At 39.9% G+C, this 9583-nt stretch overlaps 1 non-coding gene across 1 annotated transcript; it reads right to left on the bottom strand.

The window, feature by feature from the left end:
- Positions 1–8992: 8992 nt before the first annotated feature.
- On the bottom strand, positions 8993–9065 carry TRNAF-GAA (transfer RNA phenylalanine (anticodon GAA)). Its single transcript has one exon. It is a non-coding gene; the product is annotated as a tRNA-Phe (tRNA).
- Between the last annotated feature and the right edge of the window lie 518 nt (positions 9066–9583).

Raw genomic sequence — 9583 nt, 5'->3', positions numbered from 1 at the left:
ACATGCCCATTCTCCCCTACAGACATGGACCCTTAATGGTTCTTACGCTTCTAGCTCCATTTCTTCCCAGGGACAACCCACATTTTCCCACATCTATAGCATGTGTGGAAGACAAGTATTGAATACACCCACATGTTACCACCAAGGAAATAGACCACATGACATCTGTTGGTTAAGATATAGCAAAGCAACAGATACTTAGACCAAGAAGTAAAATACACACAGGAAAACAAAAATGTAAACAAATAAATCATATAACTGCAAATAATACATATATTAAAAAAAAAAAGAAAAAAAAAAAAGAAAAAAAAAAGAAAAAAATGTGATCATACAGGATTTCCCATCACTCCTATAAAAAGAGATTTATTACTTAGTTAAAAATACAGAAAAACAAGAGTGACACATGGAAAACACTTCAGAAACAGAAAAGAATGTGAGGGATGAAGGCAAAAGAAATCCAAGAAAAGTACATGAGGTATCTACATGAAGTATCATGTGACCATGGTTATGCTGGCATCGTATACCTTTGACTAATAACTGAGTTAGGCCTTTGCTGGAGGGGTTAAGAGAAACACCTAATACTACAGCAATATTCAGGCCTGCAAAGACTTTGTTAATCCTCTTCTTGCCTTTTCATACCACCTGTTTTTACTTACATCTTCTCTAGCACACTCATATTTTTCAGGAAGCAAGGACATGTCTCTTACTGTTGCGGTGTGTTTCAGAGGAACGAACCTCTGGGTGTGTTGGGAATCTCTCGCCTTAAACCCACTGTCATCCCAAAGTGGTTAATTACCTTCATGTTTAGTCTGAGTCAACAGCCAATGTTTAACAAGATCTATCCTATTCAGAAGGTTGTGTGATGTGTGATGTTCAGATGGACACAATGTCTAAAAAGACTGAATCTGTGTGAACCTATAGAAGTCTTCAGACAGAAGGCCACCAGAGCCACGTGGCAGGCAGGCAAGGATAGCCTGAGAACTGATGAAAGGTTTGTTCAGAGACCAGCTCTTGAAGGTGTTTTTCAGGTAAGCATCTTTGAAGGATCTTCACTTAGCAGTTCTTTGAGGGAGGAATCCAGCCAACTTTCTAATAATTGTAGCCTGCCTGATGTGTAACACACAAAAGCCAAGACCTAGGCTACCACCTGATCTGAAAGAATACACATCTGCAGATCACAAATTACTTCTTTGCTGTATTTCCAATTAACATAGTTTGTGCATAGTTTTTTCTCTCATTTCCTCATATAAGTCTTTCAAAAACTTTTGCATTTGTTTATCGGTGCTATGACCAGGATCAGGGTTTTATTCTGTGCAAATTTGTCTGGATGGAAATGCTGGAAAATAGAATTCAGGTCTAACTACCCACCTACTCAGAAATGCCCTTTTCAAAATCAGTTCCATGCTAGAGCAGGCAAAGGTCAGGATGCTTACATGGTCTTTTTCTATTCTTTATTTCATTGTCCTTGAAGAATCAAATAAAAGCTGTGTGGAAGCAGAAAGTGGGAAAGGAGCTTAAACTACGTGCCCAGAGAAGCTGTTGTCCAGAGAAGCTGTGGATGTCCCACCCCTGGAAGTGTTCAAGGCCAGGCTGGATGGGGCTTTGGGCAACCTGGTCCAGTGGGAGGTGTCCCTGTCCATGGCAGAGGGGTTGTAGTTAGATGATCTTTAAGTTCTCTTACATCCCAAACCGCTTTATGATTATATGATTCTACATGACAAATTCATGGGGACCCCATCCAGAACACGGATGTGGATTAATAAAATGCACACAAAAAAGTAAAAATAAGAGAGACTGTCCGGGTTTTGGCTAGGATAGAGTTAATTTTCCTCCTAGTTGCTGGTATGATGCTGTATTTGGGATTTAGGATGAGAATAATGTTGATAACACACTGATGTTTTAATTATTGCAGAGCAGTGCTTAAACTAAGCCAAGGACTATTTAGATTCTCACACTGCCCTGCCAGCAGGCAGGGGTGCAGCAGGAGCTGGGAGGGGACAGACCCAGGACAGCTGACCCAAACTGGCCAAAGGGGTATTCCATACCATTTGTCATCATGCTGAGCAATTAATATGGGGGAGCTGGCCAAGGTCGGCTGCTCAGGGATAGGCTGGGCATCGGTCAGAGGGTGCTGAGCAATTGCATTGTGCATCACTTGTTTGTACACATTATTGTTAGTAGTGCTATTATCATTATTATTATTATTTTCCTACCTTTTCTATCATAACAAACTGTCTCTATCTCAACCCACAAGCTTTTATTTTCTTTTTATTTTATTTTATTTTATTTTATTTTATTTTATTTTATTTTATTTTATTTTATTTTATTTTATTTTATTTTATTTTATTTTATTTTATTTTATTTTATTTTTCTGATTCTCTCCCCGATCCCACGGGGTGAAGGGTAGGGGTGGGGTGGTTGAGTGTGAGCAAACGGCTGTGTGGTGCTTAGCTGCCAGCTGGGTTAAGCCACTACAGAGACCTAGTGCATTCTGAATGGGAGCACATGCTTTAATATCCCTAGGTTTTGGGGTGCTGGACCTAAAAATACATATTGAAGTAAGAGATTTACAAATGAGATGACAATACTTAAAAAAAAAAAATAAAGATGGTAACACTGAAATGAATACAAAAATTGAATATATACACCAAAAATCTCATTAAATTCAGTTATGTTTTATCTGTACTTTCTTTTTCTTCACCGCTAATGATCAAGAAATACGTGTATCTTAACAGAATTTTCTCCTTCCTAATCAGTCTGATCCTTCCAACTGATACCATGTATTAGCTTGTACTGGGTGTTATATCAGCACTATCGTTATCTCGATTTGAGTAGTGAGTATTAGTTGATAATTTTAATTTTAAAGTTGATCTTAGAGCCTTGTCATGGTTTAAGATTGAGATATTTTGGTTTTATTCAAAGTAACATTTTCTGGTTATTTAGTAAAATACTGCTGTTTTTTTTTTCTTTTTTTTTTTTCCTTAATCCTTTTTGTTGCACATGATACACAATGGCAAATGAATAGTCAAAATTAATTATGCATGTATGAAGACATTTAAGGCAAGAACAAATAGTTCCCAGCTTTGTATCTGAATTAATTTCTCATGTCCTTGGGCTTAAATCATATTTTCAATGCAATTAAAATACATTTACAATATATTTTCAATTGTATTTGAGCACAGGCAGTGGGCTTCTCAGCACCTCTAGGAAGACAGAGACAGATGAACATCCTAATGAAGTATGTAAGGCTATCATAAATAAATAAACAAATAAATAATTCTTCTGTGTGAATTTGTTTTCAAACTACTTACACATTTTTTTTACTAGGTTGTTAAGGAGCAGATCTTTCTTAAAAATATATCAATGTATTAATTTATTTATTTATTCATTTATTTTTAAATTTATGACATAAAGTCAACAGTATCCTCTTCATTCCCATTTCAGGTGAAAAGCTAATTTCTGCTCAAGATTTATTACAATTATTGGTAAAATATTTTTCAAATAATTAACATCAAAAGGTAATTTCAATTAATGATTTCAATTACATATCACCAATAATTTTTTGGTTGTGTAAAAAGGGACCACCATGTGCAGTCATATGTTCATGCTTTGAATTATGTTTCAGTAGGCCAGCATAGTATAATCTATAGTCATTTGGGAGTACATTTTTACAAACATAAATGTAATTTACATGTATGAAGAAAAAAAAAAAGAGAGAGAGAGACAACAGTGAATACAAACAAATTCACAATACAGAATACAAACAAAAAAGGAAAGAAAACCCAAAAACATGGTAAAGATGACACTGTGGGGGATTACTAATTAAGGTAATTTGCAAATTGAACACAGAGCTGTATTTTTTCACTAAGTTGTTGCCCATAATTTTGCATGTAACTGAAATTTTGAAATGAGACTCTTGAAAAATCTTTTGTGTAACAATCTAAATATGAAGAGATTCTGCAGAACTACTAAGGAAGGGAATGATATGCAATAGGCAACACTTAGAAAGATGACAGTAAAATGCATACAATAAGGGAAATTCTCATATGTTTTGGAAAACTTGACTCGGGTAAACATCATGCAACATCATGCTAACATAACAAGAACTGAGGACTGTTGCTGTCTTTCTGTTGTTTTTTTTTTTTTTTTTTTGTTTGTTTGTTTTTTGTTTTTTTTTTTTTTTTCTTCTGTAGTGGGTTTACGTGCAAGGTTTTGGGAGCAGGGGCCATAGGGGTGGTTTCTGTGAGAAGGATCTAGAAGCTGCCCCATGTTTGGTAAGGGCCCCACTGCTGACCAGAGCCGAGCCAATAAGCGATGTTGTTTTGCACCTCTGTGAAAGCATATTTAAGACAGGGAAAAGAACGCTGCACCACACAGCAGCTGGGAGAGTGAGAGGAGTGAGGAACAGCCTTGCAGGTGCCAAGGTCAGTGTAGAAGGAGGGGGAGAGGTGCTCCAGGTGCCGGAGCAGAAGTCCCCGGCGGCCTGTGGTGAGGACCATGGTGAAGCAGGATGTCCCCCTGCAGCCCATGGAGTACCACGGTGGAGTGGGGTTCCACACTGCAGCCCGTGGAGGAGACCACGGTGGAGCAGGTGGCCCTGCACCGATGGAGGCTCCTGACTGTGGAAGACCCCTGCCGGAGCAGATTCCGGGCCGGACCTGTAGCCCGTGGAGAGGAGACCACACAGGAGCAGGTGACCTGGCAGGAGCTGCTGCCCATGGGGGAGCCAGGTTGGAGCAGTTTTCTCCTGAGGGATGGACCCCATGGTATGGACCCATATCTGGAGCAGTTCTGCAAGAGCTGCTGCCTGTGGGAAGCCCACACCAGATCAGTTCATCAAAGACTGCATCCCATGGGAGGGACCCCACAACACAGGGGACGAGAGTGACCGAGAAGGAGCGGCAGAGAAGAAGTGCTGTAGACTGACCATAATCCTCATTCCCCTGTTCCCCTGCACCGCTCGGGGGAGGAGACACCTGGCTCAACACAAGGAAAACTTCCCATTGTATATTTTGTGTTCTGGAAATTATAAATAAGCCAAGACTTTCTGTTGTGCATTTCTAAATGACAACATGTTTTCTTGCTTCTATCTTCTGCTGAGAAGAGTATAGAGCCAGATTTTTTTTTCAATTAAATAATAAATAAATAAATGAAATTGCAATAGCCTAGTAACTTTTATTAAATGCCAAATGTTTGTTTCCAAAATTTAGTTCAATTTTACTTCAAAATTGCAGTTCTTAAGAAATAACAAAGAGAGTAAAGCATTGCTTCATTAATTTTCAGTGGCAACTGAGTTTACAATTGTTAATTATTAGATACAACTTTAAGAACTCAGATGAATTTCTAGTGTAAGATTATAGCATTACAATTTATGATTCTCATAATTCTGTGAGCATGTTTCCTCTGCTGAACAGAAAGGAACCTTAAATTTCAAAATAATTGCAAGTAATTTTGCAAGTTCACTAAGATAGTAACAGAAATCATGATACTAACCATGGTACTAACAACAAAATTGCCTCAGGACCACTAGCTAAATTGAACCATAAAGTTCTCATCTTTGGTCTCAAGCACTAATTAAGTAATGTCATATTTGCTGTTATCAATTATTTATCTTTTACTTTAAAATAAATATCCTCAGTTGCTTTCACAGAAGATATATAGTGAGTATTTCTATTATTTTTTCTAACAAGCTATTCATACAAAGTCAAACATCCCCCTGAGTGGCTGTTTGTTCTGCTTGTCCCCTTCCTTTGGAAGCAAGGAAGAATATTTTTCTTTTCAACTCTCTTTTGTCCTGGTTTCATGTTCCACAGTAATGCACTTTAGCTTTTATAGCTCCGACCAAAAGGAAGATGAAATTGAAAGAGATTGATCCAGTGGAAGAGGACCACTTTTGTTTATCAGATTTATGTCTCACTTGCATTACTACCAATTTACTCTTTTTGCACTCTACCAATTCACTGAAAATAAACAAACAAAAACAAACACACACAAAAAAAAACTCGATTTGCCCTGTCAATACCTCAACACCTCTTTTCTCTTTTGCTTTCAATGCTTCCCGTCTGCCTCAAGCATAAAAATTTGTAAACTTATCCCTGGCATAGCTGCACAAACCACATAGAAGAATAAAGTTCCTGAGACAGTCGTTCAGTGCACTAGGACCTACGTGCTACCCCTCCAGCATAATTTTTAACCACCACATCCCTCCTAGAGAATAATTTTTCAAAAACTGGAAGTGGAAGTAACAGTTGTGATATATTTAATCTATTATCCAAGTAGAATAGACTACTTCATGGTCTTTTCTGCCTGGAGCACCATTATCCAACAGTAAACAGTCTCAAAAGCAGCATAATTAGTGCATCAGAATCTGTCACAGCCTTACTGCCATGACCTAGAGGCATAAAGCAATTCAGTAAAATACAGAGAAGCATTTGAATTCCTTTTCAACTTCTATAAAAATGGAAATGCCTGCTGAGGTGCTGCATGCCTGCTGAGATGATGCTTTCCAACACCCTTTCTGGGAGATGCCTGTGTGGCATAAAAACAACCTGAAAATATCCTTAGACATCACCCTGTACAGTGATTCTTTGAAGGCCAACGGGATTTTAGAGGATAAAGTGATAGCAGCTTTGCCCAGACAAATTTCCATCTTCCAGTATCTTTAAGGTTTTGGTCAGGGCACCTCTGGGTTATCCATGAATGCTCAGGACCCTCAGAGCATGCCTGAGCACTTCCCTGGGGACAGGGACAGGCTGAGGCTGGGTCTGCGGGTGGGCCCATCTGGGCAGGGGCCATGGCCAGACAGGGCCGGGCTGTGGGGAGCTGGATCCTGGCTATGCTGCAGGGGCAGGAGCTGGTGGCACCAGGGCTGCAGATCACTGAGCATTAAAAATGTGTATTTCAAGAAGTTAAACTGCAGTATAAGCTTTACTGGCAAATACAGCTCAAAACCCTGAAATAGATGAAAGGTCTCTTTTTTTTTAATTATTTATTTATTTTTTTTAATGATTTGAAATGTATCTACAATATTCTTCCCCCACAGAGAATTTAAAGGTATGAAACAAATAACAAATTTACTGCCATGATACTGGCTGTTGCAAATATGCAGAACTGAGGATCCAAATTTAGTTGGTAAATAGAGAAGTTATTGAAATAGGATGTGTATTTAAGAACAATTTATTTCAAATTGCTGGAGAAAGAAGAAATAGCTTGTTTTCCCCAAACAAGGTGTTATACTGTAGCTGAAAGGATGTGAAATTAAATGACAATGACCTGATATAAACTAGTTCTAAAATTCTATTTGCTAATGTTTTAGTTAATATTTATGGACATTTTTATAGAAATATTTAATTACATTAAATATATATATATATAATTTTAAAAATAAATGAATAAATAAATAAATAAATAAATGTTCCCCCAGGTCTTCTATTCTACCCTTTTTAAAAATGGGAGTGATGTTTCCCTTTTTCCAGTCATGGGGCATTTACCTGACTGCCATTATTTTTCAAATGTGATGGACAGCATCTTGACAACTACATCAGCCAATTCCCTCAGGACTCTGGGATACATGTCATTGTGCCCCATTGATTTGTAGCTGTTCGGTTGTATCAGGAGGTCCTGAACTTGCTCTTTGCTTACAATGGGAGGGACACTGATTCCCCAGCCCCTGTCTAGAGGCTCGGGAACCTGAGAGATGTGAGAAGCCTGATCACCAGTGAAGACCAAGGCAAAGAAGTTAAGTGCCTCAGACTTCTCCACATCTCTTATTACCAGTTCTCTATCTTCATTTGTCAGAAGCAGTAAACACTCCTCAGTCTTCCTCTTGTGGCCAGTGTACCTGTAGAATCCCTTCTCATTATTCTTTGCATTCCTTGCCAAGTTTAGTAGTGTCAGTGCCTGGGGTTTCCTCATCCTGTCTCTACACATTTGGACAGCGTTTCTGTACTCTTCCTGGGCCAGATGGCCCCGTTTCCACCATCTGTGCATTTCCTTCTTTTGCCTAAGTTTGACCAGCATGTCCTTGTTCAGCCATTTTGGTTTCCTGTCTTCCTTGCTTGATTTATTGCATATGGGAATAGAGAGCTCTTGTGCTCTAAGGAAAATATCTTTAAAGAGTTGCCAGCTCTGATCAGATCCTCTGTCCCTAAGGACCGTGCCCCATGGGATCTCATCCACTAATTCATTGAACAGCTGGAAGCTGGCTCTTCTGGATCTTTGGGATCCTGACTTTGCTCTTAGCCAGGCCCATTTCCCTTGAGATTACAAACTCATCCAGGGTTCACTGCAATCCAGGCTTCCTCCAGTCATAACCTCTTTAATGAGCCCCTCCACATTGGTGAGCACCAGGTCATGCACCAGTAATGCTTCTCCTCTGGTTGGTTTCTCTAATACCTGGACGAGGATGTTGTCCTTAATGGACTCCAGGAGTCTCCTGGATTGCTTACTGACTGCCACGCAACTTTCCCAGCAGACATCTGGGTGGTTGAAATCGCACAAGAGGAGGAGAGCCTGTGAACAGAGGGCTTCCTGTAGTTGGGAAAGAAAACCTCATCAACAGACTCCCCTTGATCCGGTGGCCTGTAGTAGACCCCAACCACAAAGTGTCCTTTGTTGGTCTGGTCCTTAATTTTTACCCACAGGCTCCCAACCTGCTCTTGGCTGTTTCTCAGAGTCAACGCTTCACCATCTATTAATTTCTTAACATTGAGGGCAACACCCCCACCCTTCCTTCCCTGCGTGTCTCTCCTGTAAAGCTTATAGCCCTCCACTCCAATGTTGCAGCTGTGTGATTCGTCCAACTATGTTTCTGTTACAGCTGTTAGAGCACAGTTTTCTAATTGCACTGTGTTTTCCAGCTCCTCCTGCTTGTTTCCCATGCTGCATGCGTTGGTGTAGAGGCACTTCAGCTGGGCTATGGACCGCATCACATTTTTAGAGGAGTCCTTCCCAATTCATATGGGACGATTCACGGTCACGATTCTCAAAACATTGCTGAAGCCCGGGATTGAACCAGGGACCTTTAGATCTTCAGTCTAACGCTCTCCCAGCTGAGCTACTTCAGCCCTGCCTGAGTAATTTGATAAGCTTTTACAATGAAATATCTTTCTTGAGAGGGTGTTGGTGGATATGGCCTATCTAGACTTCAGTAAAGTTTTTCACACCATTTCCCATAATGTCCTCATTGACAAACTGTTGATGTATGAACTGCAAACAGTGAAAATGGCTAAAGGTGTCCAGTAGGTGGTGATCAGTAGAAGAAAATCTTGATAGAAAGGCTGGCATTGTACCCCAGGGGTTCATGGTGGATCCAATGCTGTTTAATATCTTTTTTTAATGATGTTGACATTAAGGTAGAGTGTACTGTCATCAGGTTTGCAGAGGACAGAAAACTGGGAGGAGTGGCTCTTACACAGAGGGTCATGCTGCTATCTATAGGAAACTGAACAGACAGCAGAAGTGGGCTGTCAGGAACCTCATTAAATTCATCAAGGGGAAGTGCAGAGTCCTACACCTGTGGAGGAGGAACCCTCTGCACTAGCAGAGGCTGGAAAGCAGCCTTGCAAAGGATCTGGGGGACAAC

The sequence above is a fragment of the Anas acuta genome, chromosome 1 (assembly GCF_963932015.1).
Source record: "Anas acuta chromosome 1, bAnaAcu1.1, whole genome shotgun sequence".
Classification (NCBI taxonomy): domain Eukaryota; kingdom Metazoa; phylum Chordata; class Aves; order Anseriformes; family Anatidae; genus Anas; species Anas acuta.
This window is presented reverse-complemented; position numbering and strand designations above follow the sequence as displayed.